Raw genomic sequence first — 20,965 nt, forward strand, 5'->3', positions numbered from 1 at the left:
GTGTGTGTGTGTGTGTGTGTGTGTGTGTGTGTATGAGTCACAAAGAGGCAGTTAGGTAGCACAGTGCATAGAATACTAGGCCTAGGGTCAGGAAGACCTCTGTTCAGATCTGACCTTAGGCACTTACTAGCTGTGTGGCCCTAGGCAAGTCACTTAATTCTGTTTGCCTCAGTTTCCTCCTTTGTAAAATGAGCTGGACAAGGAAATGGCAAGCTGTTCTGGTATCTTGGCCAAGAAAACCTCAAATAGGGTCACAAAGAGTCAAATATGACTGAAACAAGTAAACAACAAATGTTACACACACACAAACACAGTGCCTGGAATGCATGTGTGTGTGTGTGTGTGTGTGTGTGTGTGTGTGTGTGTGTATAAAATACAAGATTGTTTGGAAGCCTGGGGTAATCAAAAAAGGCTTCATGTACAAGGCACTACTGATTGAGCTAGATCTTGAATTGGAAGTAAGGGATTCTATGAGGCAGAGGTGAGGAGGGAGTGCATTCCAGGCATTGGGTATGGTTCTTACAAAGGCATGGAGGGAGGAGATGAAGCATCATATGTGAAAAACATCAAGAAGGTCAGTTTGGCTAGACTATAGAGCGAGCAAAAGAGAGTAATATATAATGACACTGGCAAGGTAGGCTGTGGTCAGTCTTTAAAGGGCTTTAAAGGAAAGGCTTTAAAAGAAAGACAGAGGAGGTTAATCTTTTACCTTAATAGGAAAACACTGGAGTTCATGCAGTAGGGCAGTGATAAGGTCAGAGGCTCCTAGAATCTCCCCCACACAAGGCTTAGTCTCATAGATCTAGTACTATCACAGACATTTAATCCAATCTCATTTTACAAATGACAAAACTGAGAAGTGACTTTTCCAAGGTCACATAGGTATAAAAGCATCAGTGCTTGCATTTGAACCCAAATCCTCTGACTCTAATACTAGCATTATTTTGGTTTAATCCTCGTATCACACTTGTGGCCTCATGAGTCTGAAGACAGAACAAGTGTCTTTCCTCTCTCCAAAGTGCCTTGGACCACCTTCTACTTCCTACCTCCTACCTTCCATTTTGTTGGAGACTGGTGTACCAGCTGAGGCTCTCAAACTTTTCAGTCTCAAGACCCCTTTATACACTTTAAAATTATTGAGGACTACCCTAAAGAGTTTCAGTTTATATGGGTTTATTGTATCAATATTCACTATATTTGAAATTAAAACATCTTAAGTATTTTTAAAATTTTATTAATTTTATTTCTTTTTAGTGTTTTACAATCACTACCATATAACTTAGGTTTTTTTTCCCCTCCCTCTTCCCTAGCTCCCCCCTCCCTTGCCAAGACAGCATACAATTTTATATAGGTTTTACACATACATTCCTATTAAATACATTTTCACTATAGTCATGCTGTGCAGAAGAATTAAAATGAATGGGAGAAATCATATAACATATCAAAATGTAATATATACACACGAAAAAAAAGATCTGCTACATTCTGCAATTGAATTCCATAGTTATTTCTCTGGATGTGGAAGGCATTTTGCCTTAAAAGACCATTGGGAATTTTTTTTAAGTCCTTGCATTGCAATGATGTTCCAAGTCTACCAGAATAAACTCTTGCACACTGTGGTCGTTGCTGCGCACAAAGTTCTCCTGGTTCTGCTCCTTTTGCTCAGCATCAGATCATTTAAGTCTTTCCAGGCCTCTCTGAAGTCTTGCTATTCATCATTTCTTACAGCACAATAGAATTCCATTACATTCATATAGCATAATTTATTCAGCCATTCCCCAATTGATGGGCATCCCCCTGATTTCCAGCTTTTGATTACCACAGAGAGCTGCTATAAATGTTTTTGTACATGTGGGACCCTTTCCCATTTTTATGATCTCTTGAGGATACAGTCCTAGAAGTGCTATTGCTAAGTCAAACATCTTTAGTATTATTATGAAAATAGTTTACGATTTGCAGGTACCTGGAAAGGGTCTCAGACCCTGGATCATACTTTGAAAACCACCATGTTTTGGTATACAAAGAAAGATAAGTGTGATATAGCCCATAAACCTCAGAGGAGTTTACAGGTAGCCTCTGATGGTTCAGCTTTAAAAAATTAAATTAGTGTGCAAGGTCTATATTTCAGTTCTAGAAAAGGTATGCAATGTATTAACAATGACCTGTGGTTGCCATCAAGGGCCTCTTTCATCTTTAACTACTGTGAGAGTGTATTCTGCATGCAGATGGAAGGGGTAGAGCTGGGCCCTGACATGGGGGGCTTCTGAGGGGCCTCCACTCTATCCATGTCATGTTTTCAGTCTGTTTCCTTACAGACTATATATCCTAAAAAAGTGCACTCAGTCCAACAACCTTACTCAGATTCAGCTCCTTGAGATGTTCTAGTGTTGTCCCTCAATGGTTCTGTGTGTAATGTGATGTATTGAAGATACACAACCACAACCATAGGATGTGTACAGAATAACTAATGCTGTTTACCCTTTATTTCTTAGTGTTATAAACTCCACTTAAAATTAATAAAAGTGACACAGCCCATACCCTCAAGCATTCTAAAAGAGAAAGCCCCCTAAAATAACTGGAAATTATATACCACTTTTAGGTTTACAAAGAATTTTATATACATTATTTTTTGGTTTCCTTACAACCACTCTAAGGTAAGTGCTGTTAATAACAACAGTACCACCTATGATGTTGGCAATAATAATAATAATGTTTACATAGCACTTTAATATTGCAAAATACTCATTTTATCCTCATAATAATCCTGTGAGATAGGTACTGCTATTATCTCCATTTAAAGAAAAGGAAACTGAGGCAGACGCAAGTTAAGTGACTTGCTCAGAGCCACACAGCTTGTAAATGTCTGAGACTGAATTTGAACCAAAGTCTTCCTGACTCTGAGCAATGTTCTATCCACTGCACCACCTAGAGGTCGTTATTATTCCAGTTTTACAGATGATGAAACTGAGAGCAGGAAAGATTGAATAATTTGCTGAGAGTCACTCAGTTATTAAGTGTCTAAGGCTGGATTCAAATTCAAATATTCGAATCCTCAAGTCCAGCACCCTAGTCACTATATCATCTAGCTGCCTTGGTAGACCAGCCTTTCCAGAGACTCATTCACTGCTTCTCACACTTTGGTCAGTTACTCAAAAGGGTATCCCATAGGCATATACAGTATAAATTTAAGGAGAAAAAAAAGATCCAGCTTGATTCTGTGGCAGAAGGCTTGAACAGCTGGGGAAAAGGCTTCATGCTGACCAGGTTTATTCTTGGTTGTGGTCCAATGTGTGGTCCAATTGAAGAAACATTGACTCTAGGGGAAGGGTGTCAAACCCAAATAGAAACAGTCATACATAAGAATCCTTGAAGGTTGCATAGTGACTTAGGCCTAAAATGCAATGTCACGTGTGTTTTATTGCATTTTTTTCCTTATTTTGTTAAATATTTCCCTTTTACATTTCAATCTGGTTCAGGCTGCCATGTGTTTGACACCTCTGCTATGGGAGATATGGAATCATTTCCAACCTTTTATGCTTACTACCTATGTGACCTTGGGTAAGTCATTGAGCCTCCTAGGGTCTCAATTTCCTTTACAAAGACCTCAGAGATGGGAAATGGAGCTTCATGTATGAGGTACTGGGTGGAGTCAGGAAGACTTGAGTTCAAATCTGGCTCAGACACTTACTAGCTGTGCGATTTTGGGCAAGTCATTTAACCTGCTTGCCTTAGTGTCCTCATCTGTAAAATCGGGATAATAATAGTACCTACCATCCAGGGTTGTTGTGAGAATCAAGTGACCATGATAATTGTAAAGCCCTTAGTGTAACACCTGGTATATAGTAAGTAGTACATAAATATTAGCTGTTATTATTATTAACAATAAAAAGGGCATTTTGACTTGTCATTGGAGAACTTAAAGGGAAGTCATGTGTATCAGGGCTGGAAAGGGAAGATGGAGTCAAGTTGTAGAAGATTTTAAAATGCCAAACATTTAAAGAATGGTTCCTGTGGAAATTGGTGGGGTTAGTGTCTGGGGACCTTTTCTAGAAGAAGATATGCCCAGCTTAATCTCTTGCATCTCCTGTCAGTCACTTGGTCTCCTGGCTCTGCTTTGGAAGAGATTTTTGACATTGAGGAAGAAGCAAAGTCAACTTCATATCAACTATGTACCTGCTAACTTGGAGCATCCCTTCCCAGGGCAAAGTTATGGACAAGGTGATGAGAGCATGGAGAGGTATAGCCAGAAGAAATGGAGAACCAGTGCTCAGGCTGACTGAGAAGATAGAGTCCCATGGGGAAGCTTCCAATCAAATAGAGAAAACACTCCACTGAGGGAGACCCCAGTCTGATGAGAGATGCTATGAGAGAGCTCTTAGACTGATAATAACTAGTGTTTACATATGGTTTTGTTGGCTTGAGTCATTTTTTCAGTTGTCTGATTATTTGTGACCCCATGTGAGGTTTTCCTGGCAAAGATGCTGGAATGGTTTGCCATTTCCTTCTCTAGCTCATTTTACAGATAAGGAAATTGAGGCAAATGGGGTTAAATGACTTGTCTAGGGTCACACAGATAGCAAGAGTCTGAGACCAGCTTTGAACAGTCTTCCTGACACCACCTAGCTGTCTTTACTCATTAATCTGTTCCACTTAAAAGTAATTGCCTTCGTTAAGTAAGAATGCTTCATTATGGAATCAATCAGAATTGCCTGTGAACAGTACTTACATACCTTGGAGAATTAAAGTCATTGTGTGAAAGAGCTGGTCCTTCTGTGACAAATTTCTCCATCATATTTGGTCTGTAAGGGCCCTTCTAGCTATAACATTCTGTGAATCTGAGTATGGATTCGGAATGATCTGGCATTTTGACATCATCTGTGCCTCTTCTCTCTAATACTCAACAGTAGTCATATCTTCTTAGGGCCATTGCTGCAAGTGAGATTACTTTGATTCTGAAACTCCAAATAAGAGCCAAATCTCATGTAAGTCTCTCTCTTACAGGTGGTGCACATCTGTAATCCCAGCTACTGGGGAGAAACTGAAGTTGACACATGCCTTGAACTCAGAAGTTCTGAGCTTCAGTGAGCAACTGATTGGGTGTTAGCACTAAATTCAGCAAAATTAATACAGGGAAGTCCCCAGGAGTGGGGATGGAGCGCCATCGGGTTGCCTAAGGAGAGGTGAACTGGTCTAGGCAGGAAACACAGTGGGTCAAATTTCCTGAACTGATGAGTAGTGGGAGAGATCCCATCGGTAGAGCCTAGATTTTCAACCTGAGATGAGAGAAATAGTTTTTTTAAATTAAATTTTAAGAATAATGAAGTCATAGAGTTCTCTGTCTTTCTCTCACCCGCGTGTGTACGCGCACGTGCGCGCGCGCGCGCACACACACACACACACACACACACACACACACACACACACACACTGCCTCCCCTCCCTCTTCACCCCTCTTTTAGCTAGTTAGCTCTCTGTCAGAGAAGCAACATCTTGACTTAGTGGAGTTCTTCCTGAGGGAAGGATCCTGGATTGCATCACAGACACGTTGCTAATACTGGGTTCCTAAGGCCATAGAGTGAAGTGCCAGGAGGGTCATAGAGGCATTACAACAGTTTCTAAAACAGCAAAAGCAGAAAGTGACACTTCTTTGGCTCCCTATCTTTGGAGTCATGGAGAATTTATTCTTAGGAGCAAGGTTAGGTTTAGCCATGCATGGTTGTTGCCTTCCTACTGCTAAATCCCCTCACCTGGGAAGTGAACCTGTGGCCTCCAGATAGGCCACAGGTTAGGATAATGTAAAAGAATGCTTAGAATGTGAATAATGTCTCTCCAGGAGGCTGAGCCTGGGACTGGAAAGTTGGAACTCCTTGATCCACCTGCCTTCTTCCTGGTCTGTGGTCAGTTAATAGGGGATGTCATTAAAAAAAATACCTATAACATTTATTAACCTCTTCAGAACCCCACTCCATGCCCCACCTCCCCAAACATTGTTTTCCCAAACATTCTCATCTACTATGCACTTCCAATGAGCTCAAAAACTTCAGCACTGCTTCCAAAGAAGCTCATATGACTAGTGGCCAGTAGAGGTGGGAAGGGGAATGGGCTAGAAAGGGGAGGGAAAAAAAGGCTTTGTTTTTCCTTTCATAGTATAAAATGTTCATAGATGAAGAGCTGGAAGGGTCATCCAGTCCAAACCCCCTTATTTTACAAATGAGGAAACTAATACCACTCCTAGGTCTGTATCCCAAAGACATCATAAAAAAGGGAAAAAGAACTACAAAAATATGTATAGCAACTCTTTTCACGGTGGCAAAGAATTGGAAATTGAGGGGGGATGCCCAACATTTGGGGAATATCTGAAGAAGTTGTGGTATATGATTGTGATGCAATACTATTGTGTTGAAATGATGAGCAGGTGGATTTCAGAAAAACCTGGAAAGACTTGTATAAAGTGATGAAAAGTGGAGCGAGCAGAACCAGAACATTGTACACATTAACAGAAACAATTATTGCAATGTTCAATTATAAATAACTTAGTTCTTCTCAGCAATACAATGATCCAAGACAATTCCAAAGGATTCATGATAGAAAATGCTATGCATATCCAGAGAAAGAATGATGGAATTGAAGTTTTCTTTTTTACTTTTTTTTTGTTTTTTTTCCTCCTTTTGCTCTGTTTCTTCTTTTGCAACATTACTAATATGGAAATATGTTTTAGATGATTGCACATACATAACCTATGTTAAATTCCTTACCATCTTAGGGATGTAGGAAGGAGAAAATTTGCAACTCAAAATTTAAAGAAAATGAATGCTAAAAATTGTTTTTATATGTAATTGGAAAAAAAATATAATACTATTAAAAAACAAATGAGAAAACTAAGGATCCACAGATATTAAGTGATGTTCCTAGAATCAAATAGGTAATAAGTGTCTGAAGCAGTATTCAACCCCAGGTCTGCCAGACTGCAAGTCCAACATTCTACCTACTACAACACAATGCCTCTAGTTTTCTTTGGAAAAGAGAGGGAAATAGAAAGTATTTGAGGAATTTGGGAAGGAAAAGGTGTGTATGTGTGTGTGCGTGCATGTGTGTGTGTGTGTGTGTGTGTCTGACTTTTGAGAGTCTCTTGGACAGTAAGGAGGTCAAATCAGTTAAGACTTAAAGAAATCAATTGAGACTACTAGCTTGAAGGGCAAATACTGAAGATGAAGTTTAATACTTTGTGGTAACATAATGAGAAGAGAGGACTCATTGGGAAAGACCCTGATGTTGGGAAGGATTGAAGGCAAAAGAAAAGGTGATGGTAGAGGATGAGATGGATAGATAGTGTTCTGGAAACAGTGAACATGAACAGACTTTAGGAGATAGTGGAGGATAGAAGGGACTGGTGTGCTATGGTCCATGGGATCATGAAGAGTTGGACATGACTGCATGACTGAACAACAACAAAAGGTGTGGGGAATGGTGTTCCCCTGTGCTTTTCAAGGAAGAAGCATCCATGAGTATGAATGCTCCTGGTTTCTCTTCCCAGTGGCTTGTCTTCATGAGAGATGTCAGATTTTCATTTTCATAGCAAGGAAACAAGCATTTTTAAAGCACCTACCATGTGCCATGCACTTTACAAATATTATCTCATTTGATTTTCACAGATTTTATCCTGAGAGGTAGTGCTATTATTTTTCTCCATTTTAGAGTTGAAAAATCTGAGGCAGGTAGGTCAAAATGAGTTGCCTGGGATCACACAGCTAGTGTGTGAAGCAGGATTTGAATTTATGTCTTCTGGACTTCAGACCAAGTCTCTATCCACTGTACCACCCAGCAGCCTCTAGGAAATTTGTGCCTGTTTTTGAAAGCCTATCCTCACCTAAAAACCTACTAAACACACTGGAGAACATAGGAATAAAAGGAGTATTCTTTAAAATGATAAGCAGTATCTATCTAAAACCATCAGTAAGCATTCTCTGTAAAGGACATAAGTTAGAAACCTTACCAATAAAATTAGGGATGAACTGAAAATGCCCACTATTACCACCATTATTCAATATAGTACTAGAAATGTTAGTTATAGCAATATGAGAAGAAAAAGAAATCAAAGGAATTAGAATGGGCAGTGAGGAAACAAAACTATCACTCTTTGCTGATGATATGATGGTATACTTAGATAACCCTAGAGAACAAACAAACAAACAAAACTACTTGAAATAATTAACAACTTTAACAAAGTTGCAAGATATAAGATAAACCCACACAAATCATCAACATTTCTTTACATGACCAACAAAGTACAGCAGCAAGAGATAGAAGGAGAAATTCCATTTAAAATAATTGTAAACAATATAAAATACTTGGGAATCTACCTGCCAAGACAAACTCAGGAACTATATGAACATAATTGCAAAACACTTTTCACACAAATAAAATCAGATCCAAACAATTGGAAAAATATCAGTTACTCATGAGCAGGCTAAGCCAATATAACAAAAATGACAATTCTGCCTAAACTAATTTACTTATCCAGTGCCATACTAATCAAATTACCAAAAATTTATTCGATAGAACTAGAAAAAATAACCACAAAATTCATCTGGAAGAATAAAAGGTCAAGAATATCAAGGGAATTAATGAAAAAAATACACTATACACATACATATTTATAGAGTGATGGATCAGTGGAATAGATTAGGTACACAAGGCACAGTAGTAAATGACCTTAGTAATCTAGTATTTGATAAACCTAAAGACCCCAGCCTTTGGGATAAGAACTCTCACTGTTTGATAAAAAAATGCTGGGAAAAGCAGAAAACAATAGGGTACAAAGTAGGTATAGAGCAACATCTCACACTGCATAACAACATAACATTAAAATGGGTACATCATTTATACATAAAGGGTGACATTATAAGGAAATTCAGAGAGCACTGAATAGTCTACCTGTCAGACCTAGGAGAAAGGAAGAATTCATGACCAATCAAGAGATAGAGAGCATTACAAAATGTAAAAACAGGTAATTTTGATTATTAAATTAAAAAGCTTCTGCACAAATAAAACCAATGCTACCAAGATTAGAAGGAAAGCAGAAAGCTAGGAAACAATCTTTACAGCAAGTGTCTCTGACAAAGGTCTCATTTCTCAAATGTGTAGAAAACAATCAAATTTATAAGAATAAAAACCATTCCTCAATTGAGGAATTCCTCAAATGGTCAAAGAATATGAACAGGCAGTTTTCTGATGAAGAAATCTAAGCTATCTATAGTTATATGAAGAAGTGCTCTAAATCACTTTTGATTAGAGAAATGCAAATTAAAACATCTCTGCGGTACCACCTCACACCCATCAGATTGGCTCAGATAAGGAAAATGATAAATGTTGGAGAAGATGTGGGAAAATTGGGACATTAATGCATTATAGGTGGAGTTTTGAACTGCTCCAAGCATTCTGGAGAACAATTTGAAACTATGGCCAAAGGGTAACCAAGCTGAAAGCCCTTTGATCCAGCAATACCACTACTAGGTCTGTATCACAAAGACATCATAAAAAAGGGAAAAGGACCTACATGTGCAAAAGTATTTATAGCAACCCTTATGACAAATATTGGAAACTGAGGGGATGCCCATCAATGGAGGAATGACTGAACAAGTTGTGGTATATGGTTGTAATGGAATGTTATTGTGCAATAAGAAATGATGAGCAGGCAGATTTCAGAAAAAACCTGGAAAGACTTAAACAAAATGATGCTGAGTGAAGTGAGAAGAACCAGGAAAACATTGTTATCAGCAACATTGTGTGATGATGAATGTCTTAGCTCTTCTCAGCAACACAATGATCCAAGATAGTTCCAAAGACTTATGAAGGAAAATGCTATTCACATCTAGATAAAGTACTGACAGAGTCTGAATGCAGATTGAAGCATAATTTTTTCACTTTATTTTTTTGTTTTTTTCCCTTTTGATTTGTTTCTTCTTTCACAACTGTGACTAATATGGAAATATGTTTTACATAATTACACATATATAACCTATATCAAATTGCCTACCATTTTAGGAAGAGGGGAGGGAGGGAAAAATTAGAAATTCAAAATCTTGTAAAAATGAATGCTAAAAATTGTCTTGACATATGATTGAAGAAAAAATACCATTAACAAATGAAAAAACAAAGTCCATCCAGAGACAGAGTCCTAAAATCAGATTCATTGGGTGTTTGGGAAACCAAGAACAAAACAAGATCACCTAACCTTCCCCCTGATTCTTTCAGATTCTCTCAGATAACAGATAGCCCATCATTGTCAATAACAATTCTGTCAACCAGTCAAATGCCCAAAGGCCAAATTATGGAGCCCAGTTGTGTGGTGTACAAGTGTGTAGAGCCCCAATGTGTGGCATCCTGATTTGTGGAGTCCCAGTGTGTGCTGCCTAAGCACTTGGAGCTCAACTGTGTGGTGGCCAAGGGTGTGGAGTGTAGGTATCCAGAGTCCCAAACTAAGATGCTTGTGCCACAGAACACTGGTCAGCAGAGTCCTGAGCCTATTAAAAAGGACAACATCATTCACTAGAGCTCCAGACCTGAATGACAAACCCAGCATATAGACCCAGTAGCCACGTATGTGTCTGGTTCCAAAGTTACTCTTCATAAGATAACATGAAGGACTGGTTCTGCTAGCCTCTTCCCTCCTTCCTCTTACTCCTAACACCTTTGCTCCTACAGGGCCATCCAGAGTTACTCTTTAACTTGTAACCTGCTCTCAAATCCACACCCTTCCCTAGGAAGGTTCTGGCTGTCACTCTCTCTTCCTCCTTGGTATGCTACAATGTGGAAAGACTGTTGCTGGAAATGTGAGAAGGGAGAATTGAAAGCCTTTGCTCTGCCTTGGGGGCTTCTAGCCAATCCATCCCTGTACAAGGACAGATGCTAATAAAGTGATCAATTCAAAGGAAAATGTCTCCAGCTCCTCCTTGGGGACCCCCTCCCCATCCCTTCTCCAACAATGTTAAAAGCAGCTTCTTGCCTCAGTCTCCCTTTACTTCCCTCTTCCTGGAGAAAAGCTTACAATATGTCAGGAAGAGTGGTGGGGATGGGTATCATGAAGTAACTCTGGTCTGAACTCAAAATTTGTCCTATTTAGATGCAATAAAATGCTCCAGGTCTCAAGTGTACATCAGGCAATTGCTTTACTTAATAAGATAAGTAATGAATGGGGCTACCCACACGCAGTCTTTCATTGTCTTCTACTGTGTTTAATCACCCTAGTAGAGGTGGCCTGCCTAGAGCTAGAGATCTGAGGAGTTCCAGAGGAGCAGGCAGAATAACCTCTACATGTTTCTTGTCTCTCCAGAGACACATCCATCCCAGTGCCCTTTGCTAGCTGCACCTCAGGTGATCCACTTGGGGAATGGCTATTGATAGCTTTGATTTCTTCTCTTGAGAACTATTCATATCCTTTGACTATTTATCAATTGGCCAATGGCTCTTAGTATAAATTTGAAAAAACCTGGGTATATTCCCTGAGATGTTAAACAATGCTCTTACATTCTCTGAGACCTCACACAAGATATACCCACTCCTTTCAGCACCTCCCAAACTCCTGGTTGCCTGGTTGCCTGGTTGCCAACATCGAAGCGCTTAGACTTTTATACTAATGACTATATATGACCCTGGGACATCCTCTAAGCTGTCATATTCTGAAGTCTTTCTTCTCATTTACATGACTGACCATGATCTCAATAATTCCCATGATCTACACTCCTTCCCTTCCCTCCTCTCCTCTTAATAGAACCTTTCTTTGTGTCAGAAAATCATAATAAGGCAAAACAAATCAATGTCTCTGGGTCATGCCTGACAATATATGCCTCCATTTGTAACTATAGTACATCGCTGTTGTACAGGAAGAGAGCAGCATTGTCAGCTTTCTATCTCGCACTTTCAGGCCCAACTTGGATAGAGCCAAGGCTACTGAAGCAATAATAATTAATAATAATATCAATAATAATGATAACTAGCACTTAGGGTATGCCAGACTGTGCTAACTGCTTTACAAATGTTATCTCATTTCATCCTCAGGACCCTAGGAGGTAGATGTTGTTATTATCCCAATTTTACAGATGAGGAAACTGAGGTTAAGTGACTTACCCAGAGTCACACAGTAAGAGTCTGAGACTGGATTTGAACTCATTTCTTCTTAACTTGAGGCTTAGCGCACTATCTACTGTGCTACCTAGTTGCCACTAACTGACAGTAGCTGGGAATTTGGACCCAGGAGTTCCTGGACTGAGGGAGAGGAGTCTTGAAGTTCCCCTCAACATCTTCTCACTCTCACTGGGCAAATTAATGTGAGTTGTACAGCAAAGAAACCCAGATAAGCATTAGAACAAGGCATAGCAGGCTGTGGTAGGTTGGATACCTGAGGAGGGGTGGATCTTTCTCCTTCCCCCTTCCCACTGCTCTGAAGGGTAGCCAGGAAGAAAGTAGCCAGACAGGTTATAAGGGACATCTTAGTTAGTCAGCAAGCATTTATAAATGCCCACTATATGCCACATATTGTACTAAGCACTGGGGACACAGGAAAGGCAAAAGCATGGTCCCTTGCCCTTGAGGAGCTCACATTGTAATGGGAGGTTATTTTTATACAAGAGATATGGAGTAAATGAGAGCTAATCCCAGAGGGAAGGGGAATGGGACCAGGTAGAGAACAAGAAGTCTCTTGTAGGATTTGAACTGAGTCTTGAAAAAAGCCAGGGAATCTGGGAGGCAGAGATGAGGAGTGAGAGAATTCCAGGCAGAATCAGGAGGAATAAAAGTGCTGCAGACTAGACCCTGTCAGTTTCACTGACCCCAGTTTGATGATTTGGCCCAATCTACTCTCTATATCAATCCCCTCTCCTTGACCCATCCAGAAGTATCTTCTCTTATCTGCTCAGTACTTCACTTCCCAGTCTGATTTCTTGTCCTGTTCCATGTTCCATTGAGGAATGACAAAAGGTACTCGATGTCCATTTTCCACACCAGGCTCTTAAGGAAGAGCTAGAACTTCAGGATTACCTTTCCTCCTTTTCCTCTTGATTTTGTGGCTTCCTTCTCAGAAGGATGTTCCTTCTTAGGTCAATGGCCAAGAGTTGGGGCACTCCCATGTTGCATCTTGAAGCCCATCAAATCTCTGTGGCAATGTCTATGGGGGAAGAGTTATATGACATTCCATCTCCAATTTCTGTGACCTTGTACATACTGTCTCGGATGGCTAGAATGCCTTCTCTCTTAACCTCTGCCTCTTGAAATATGATATAATATAAAATATAATATGATATAATATATAATGATAATGGTGACAGTTAAAATTTATAGAGCACTTACTATGTGCCAAGCACTGTGCTAAGTATATTACAATTATTGTCTCATTTTATCCTATAAAAACCCTGAGAGTTAGATACTATTATTATCCCCATTTTTACAGTGGAGGAAACTAAAGCAAATAGTCAAGCGCCACCTCACCAAGAAGTTTTTACTGAGTCTCCCACTTGTTAAAACTCTTCCTATCCCAGAAATCACTTTGTATTCACCTTGTATATAGTTTGTATTTATCTGTTAGCAGGTTGTTTTCCCTTAGTGAATTGTGAACTTGATAAGGGAAGGGATGGTTTTCATTCTTTATGTTTTTTGTTTGTAACCCTAGTGACAAGTACAAGGCTTGGAACTCAGAAGGGATCTGGCTTTCATTGAATAGCATTTCAGTTCTGCTGGGACATTACAAGTTGGTCAAAGAAGTAGAGCTATCTTTTTCTTTTAGTCTAGAGAGGAGGTGGATCAAGATGCTAAAATTGTTTTGGAATAAGCAGAGGTCTGTTAAGTTCCTCTTGGGTGACTCCTAATCCATTTTTCCTTCCTCCAAGTGAAATCATGATCGTAGAATCATATTATTATGATTAGACTCTAAGGTTAAATAAGACCTTTCAAGGTTCCAATTCCTGATGCATAATTCTGGTTGACAAGATCCTTAACAAGGGGTCATCTGCAAGACTACCAATGATGGACAGTTCACTTTCCCCATCTTCCAACTTTCTATGATGCAACTTAGGCTATTTTGGATAATTCTAATTATTAATTATTCTAATTATTAATAGGGGCAGCTAGGTGGTATGGGGTGGGGGAGACAGAGCACCAGGTTTGCAATCAGGAAGATCTGAGTTCAAATTTGGTCTCAGATACTTAATAGTTGAGTGCTCCTAGGCAAGTCACTTAACCACTATCTGCCTCTGTTCCTAAATTGTAAAATGGGAACACATTGGAGGAGGAAATGACAAATACTCCAGGAACTTTTGCCAAGAAAACCCTATGGATAAGTCCATGGGGTCATGGATAATCAGATCTAGCTGCCCAATGGTAAGAATACGACTGGCTTAGAATCTGAAACATGTTTAGGCCAGCTAGATATAATGGGCCATACTGACATATTCACCATGTGTGGGATGGCTTGGATCTCTACTTAAATTAATTACTCAGAGGCCTCTCAAAGTGATGACAGAAAGATTTATTTATTAGGTTCTCAAGAATCGGGCAATTCTTGTACTAGTTCACCTGGAGTAGGAAAAGCTGAAGACAAAGGAGAAGCAATGATATATATAGACTCTAACTCAAGTCCCTCCCTCCCCACTGACCATTATCCTCATTAGCTGAGAATATGATCTTACATTCTAGACATGAAATCTAGCCAATCTTCTTTGAAATGAAGACATCGAAGAATTATGTAAGTTTCATCCAATCATTGAGACCCTAATGTACTACACAGTTTTATATCCTTATACGGAATTATTCCACTCTAAAAATATTGTAACCTTGAGCCTCTTGGTCTTACCTCACCCCTGGGAGAAGAATTACAATCTGAGAAGTCTTCACTAAACCTATTCCACTCAACCAGTTAGGATGGCCTAGGCCCTAGAGTTAAAATTTCAAAGATGAGTGGATTAAGTAACCCCAAGAGTATGGTCTCTAGTGGTCTGGTGGTCTAGAGGACTCAGAGGCAAGAGAAAACTGAGGTGATCTAAACATATAAATATCATATCTGTATTCTATAGCTAGGTCATAGGGTCATAGAAAGTTAGAGCCAGAAAAGATCTCAGCAATCATAGGAAAATAAAATATAGAACTGAAAGGGACCATTGTTGTTGCTATGTTTGCTTGTGTCTGACTCTTTGTGACTACATGTGAAGTTTTTTTTAGCAAAGATACTGGTTTGCCATTTTCTTCTCCAGCTCTTATCCAGATAGATAAGGAAACTGAGGCAAAGAAAACTAAGTGACTTGCCCAGGGTCAGACAGCTACAGTTGAATTTAGGTCTTAATGACTGACGCAGTGCTCTATCCACTAAGTTACCTAGCCTGGTCTGACTCATTCTAGTCCAATTATAAGGGCTTGGAGTTGCAACAGAGTGAGGAACTTACAGACAATATAACCTTTAACAAAAGTAAATTCACTAAATAATAGCATGGAAAGGACATTCAGCAAAGATATGACCTTGTTTGAGCTGTGTGCAGCTCTCCTTGACTCTGTATTTGCCACAATGGTATATCCAGTCAGAAGCGTTAACTCACATATGCATTGGGCTTTTACGACTTAGTGACTCAGAAGTAACATTGGTGGTTGTTCACTCATTTCAGTTGTTTCCAACTCTTCATGATCCCATTTGGGGTTTTCTTGGTAAACATACTGGAGTATAATTTCCTTCTCCAGCTCATTTTGTAGATAAGAAAACTGAGGCAAAGAGGATTAAGTGGCTTGCCCAGTCACATGGCTAGTAGGTATCTGAGGTCAGACTTGAATTCAGGTCTTCTTGACTTCAGGCACTGGGTCACCTAGCTGTCTTGGCTTGAGGATGACTTTATTGCCCTTTTAAGGAAAAACTAGCTGATAAAGCAGCTGGTACCAGGGGTCCCAGACACATTAGTAGTAGATGGTGCTTCTACCACATTTAATCGGAGTTCTCTCTGAGTTAACCCAGCAGGAACAGAGATTTCCTCGCTTTTTCCTTAATTTCTAGAGTCTAATATGATAAAGAGAGCAATAAACTAAGGGGTGTTTTTACCAGCCAAGAGTAGGGGAAGGCATATGGGATATAGGAAAATGTGTGATGGAATAAAAGAAATTCAAGAATTACTCCTAGTGAGACTATTATCAGTCAAAACATGCCTGATTTGAAGCCAGAGGATTCAGATTCAAATAATTTTGCTGATACCTACCATTTCTGATCTTGGGTAAGTCATCTTACAATCCTGGCCCTCAGTTTCCTCATTTGCAAAATGAGAGGATTAGACTAGATAGCCTTTTTAGCTCCTACATCTCTGAATCTCTGATTCTCAGGTATTGGACAAAGGTCCAGGCCTTGCATGCTTCCTTCTCCCTTAGAAAGTTCATCTTCTCCCTCCACCCCTCCATGACCGCTACCTCATTGTCTCTCACCTGTCCCTAGCCTACAAGGAAATATCCCACCAATAGGTAGGTTGAATTTGCTAAGTCAGTTTTCTATCTTCCTTTTTTTATAGTCATAAAATATTTTATTTGTAAATGTGAATCCTCTGTTTCCACAGATTCCAAAACCCATAATACTTTGTATACTTCAAAAAATTTAAAACTTTTTTTGTCAACATTAGGTACTATTATATAGAACAGAAAAAAAAATCCTGTAAGACAAATACTGGTAGGATGTTGGAATATTGTAGAAAAAAAGAAAAATATTCAAGAAACATTTCATAAAGCTATTTATTAAGAGAAAAATATATACCATTGATTTATTCTGTAAGATAAAAACACGTCATGCTATATAGATTACAAGTTTAGAACTGTGTCACTGATGTACTAACAGTTATACAATCTATTTTAATTGTGCATACACAAAAAACTTCATTTTATACTTAGCTTGTGAAGTGTCAGTATCAGAATTTTAGATATAAAATACAATAAAAAGCTAATCAGGTTCAAAATGCTGATTAAGTTTCTACAAACAAACAGAAACAGTGTTATTTATTTTTTAAATGCAACCAAAAACAGTCCATACAAGCTAGGTGAGTTTTCTAGGCTCCACCACGCCTGGCATTCCTCTACGGAGTGGAGTTCTTATCCCCAAAACAGCACAGTTTCCGTAAAAGGTTAAAGAAGACTCACTCAGTAGTAGAATGTAAACTGCTTGAGGCCTTTTCACCTTTATTTTTGTACACCTAGGTCAAAAAAAGGAGAGTTACTGATGACTCAGCAAAGAACCTTCTTGTTACCAAAGTCCTTCCCATTGTTAAATGCTTCTGCATCAGAAGTGGACATGATTTTATCAGTAGAAATGGCATTTAAAGATACTGTATCATCTGCTCTGCCACTGCGTGCCATGGGAACTTTCTATGTGACTTGCAGCTGAAAATTTCCACATCTATCGTTATCCTCATTAGAATGTGAGCAAAGATTGTTTTAATTTTCCATCTGTAAAACCCAGAACTTAGCACAATGCTTTACACACTGTTAAGTGTTTAATAAATACTTATTTGAAGGAATAATAGTTGACCAATGATTACCTATTGAATTGAAGGCTTGGGGTTTGAAAAGAAATGTCTTCAGTTGTCTTCAAGTGCTTGAAGACCCACGATGTGGAAGAGGCATCCCATTTGTTCTACTGGGCCCAGGGACAAAACTAGAGGCCAGAATGGGCAAAACTTGCAAGGAGGCAGATTTTGGCTCGATGTGAAGAAAGGACCCCAGAAATTAGAGCCATCTCCAAGAGGAGCAGCCTCCCTGAGAAGGCTTCTTATCCCTAGAGAGCTTCAGTCACAGTTGGATGAACACTGGCTGGGGATGTGGTGGAGAGGATTTCTGTTGAGGGGACCAAGTGACTTCTGAGGTCCCTTCTAGTTCAAGGAGTCCATGATTCTGACATTCTGGGTTGACCCTCGTGATGGAGTAGAACAGAACACCTTGGACTATGGAACTGGAATCTTTTGGTTTGCTAGCTGGCTACGTGGAGGGAGAGATGTGTCCACTTAGTACTGAGAGACTTTGCCTGAGCTAAGCCTGAGTCTCACCAAACTTTGCCTTCCTTTGCTATGCTCTGGCCTATTCTTGCTCTCGCTACTTTCTATTGAATTCTCTGTCCTGTTAATTGAGTCTGATGAGCAGGACCTGTTTGAGCCTGGAAGATTTGGAGCTTCCTGACATTCCATGGAGCTGAGGAAGACAAGTCATGCATACTTGTTCAGGCAGACTTCCCAAATAATAGGTATCCAGGCAATGTGAATGTATAAGTGTTTTAATGTGGATAAAAAATAGAGAAATAGTCAGACTGAGTCAGGAATGCCTTCCTGAGGGGAGGAAAATTTTGAACTGAATTTGGAAGGATCAAGCAGAGGGCAAGTGGGATTATTTCATCAGAGGTAAAGGGGGAGGTCAGAGAAAACATTTATTAAACTCCTACTATGCAGCAGGCTAAGACTTTTACAAATATTGCCCCATTTGATTATCGCAACAATTCTGGGAGATGGGTGCTATTATTATCTCCATTTTACATTTGGGGAAACTGAGGCAGAAAGATATTGAGTGACTTGTCCAGGGTCACACAATTAATAAGTGTTTGAGACTGGATTTGAACTCAGGCGTTCTTGTCTCCAGGTCTAACACTCTATACACTATACCACCTTGGATAGTGGTGCTGCTTAGACAGTGATTCCATTCTCCTTCCTCCCCTCCTACCAAGCCAGGTACTAGTCCTGGCTCTGTCATTAATCAAGTTTGATCTTGGGCTTGAGAGGAAGCATGGCATAGTAGAGAGTCAAGAAGGCCTGAGTTCAATTTCTACCTTATCAGCTCTATAACCTTGAGTAACTCCCTTAAGCTTTATGTACCTCAGTTTCCCCATCTGTAAAATGAAGAGATTGGAGTTAGTGGCCTTCAAGGTCCTTTCCAATTCTAAATCTATGATACTTTGAAATCATTTGTCTTGGATTTTGTTTTCCACATCTATAAAATGATCATGAGAAAGGAAGTGGTTTGTCAAATGAGGAAGTTGTATCTGATGACTTCTCCCTTCCTCTCTAGTTTCAATAGTCCCACATTAATCTAGATTGTCTATACTTATGAGAGTGAGGATGTGGTAGTGGTGATAGGAAGTGGGGAGACGGAGGAGTTGGGAAAGAGAAATGGAAAGGTAGAAGAGGGAGAGAGTGATGACTGGTTCATCTGAAGCAGAGTTTCCGGAGTCTTCAGCTGAAGTGAGATTTGAGGATATGGCGGAAAGGGAAGGGCTGGTTAACATAAATTAACAAGTGTGTATTTGCCTTGGAAAGCCCTGAGCTCCGATTTTCCCTTTGTCCACTTCTTTTTTTCCATTTTTGGTTTAAAAAAAGAAAACTGTAATAAAAGGATTTAGTAGCAGCAGCAGCAGCAGCAGGAAACTGGGAACCATCTTTCCTATCTTCATTCTCCCATCTTCCTAAACTAAAGCTCAGACCTCATTCACACCATTATAGGACAAGCTTGACCCTAAAATCAGCATTCAGATCTTTACAAGGTCCCAGACTTGACATTGCCCAACCAGACTCACAAAAGCTTTCCTTTATAAATCTCACCCATCTTTGCTCTCAGTATTCTTACTTGTCCTCTCAGGGTTCTTCTACTTAGTTGGCATTCTATTGATTTTAATATTTTTCTGCATCCCATCTCTCTCTTATCCCACTCAAACTGGGAGCTCCTTGAAGGCAAAGATAGTGTCCTTCCCATTAGATGGAGGGGGACTATGGTCAGGGTGATCACGGACTATGTCATTCCCATCAGATTATGATTTTTTATGGTTACGGTCTTTCTCCTTGATCAGATTGCTTCCCCCACTCCCTGATTAGGGTAGGGACTGGGTCTCCTCTATCAAACCAGGAGTGGACTAGGGATAGGGACTCCATCTTCCCCCACCAGATTGGGGTTTTCAAAATGTGGAATCTGTGTCTCCCTCCTGCTGGGGGCTCCCTAAAGTAGGGGGCTATGCCTGTTCTATCAGACTGGGAGTTGCTCTTTCACCATCTAGTGTCAGAAACTTAGAAACTTCTAGTAAACGGCCATTGCACATAGTGTTAGGATCATTTTGATCCCCCATGTGGAAATTAACTCTCAGTATTTCCCCCACAGCCTAGGGAAGAATTTGTTCTTGCTATACTTTTACCAAGGATAAGGGGAGTAACCATGTTCTCTGCCTGATTGACCTGAACATGACTGGCTGATGATATGAGGGAATACTTGGCTTGGTATTAAATCTGAGTCTCCACTTGGGTGAGCAAGTTACTGCCAGAGGGCATTTGGCTGCACTCTGGGTCCCCACAGGACTAGCTCTCCTAACCCCGACTCTACCCAGCCCCCCACCTCCTCAGAAAGGTCTTTGAAATCATTCTCATGAGCAATTTAGGAAACAATTATACCTGCCAAGAGGCAGCTGATGGAGGATCAGGTGATCATACCCACACCCCCTCACTCCCTAATTAACCTCAGAGGAAGGGAGAGAGGAGGAAGACATGTGGATGATGGGTCTGAGCTGTTGTGAGCCCAATCTGAAGATTCTCCTAGGGGTGGGGTACAGTACTTGAACAGATGAGTAAATTCAAAGTCCATTGAGAGGGGAGGCAGCATTAAGAATTAGAGGGATTAGAAAAGGCACCCCTCCTCCCCAGTAGCATACGAGGGGACCCTTCAAGGATTCTGAGAGACATAGGAGAGCAAAGTATATTTGAGGTATATAGTGGTCTGCCCTTACAAAGGCATAGAAGTGAATCATATTATGGCATCATGCCATCAGGCTGAGAAACTAGTAGGGGAACATAATGGATTTTCAAGCTCTTGAAGGGCTGTCATACAGAAAAGAGATCAGACATGAATTGCCTGACCCCAGAGAGCACAATTAGAGGCAACCAGAAGTTGCTGAGGCAGATCCAACCTCGGAGGTGGCTAAGTGGCACAGTAGCCA

This window comes from Notamacropus eugenii, chromosome 2, assembly GCF_028372415.1.
Source record: "Notamacropus eugenii isolate mMacEug1 chromosome 2, mMacEug1.pri_v2, whole genome shotgun sequence".
Taxonomy (NCBI): domain Eukaryota; kingdom Metazoa; phylum Chordata; class Mammalia; order Diprotodontia; family Macropodidae; genus Notamacropus; species Notamacropus eugenii.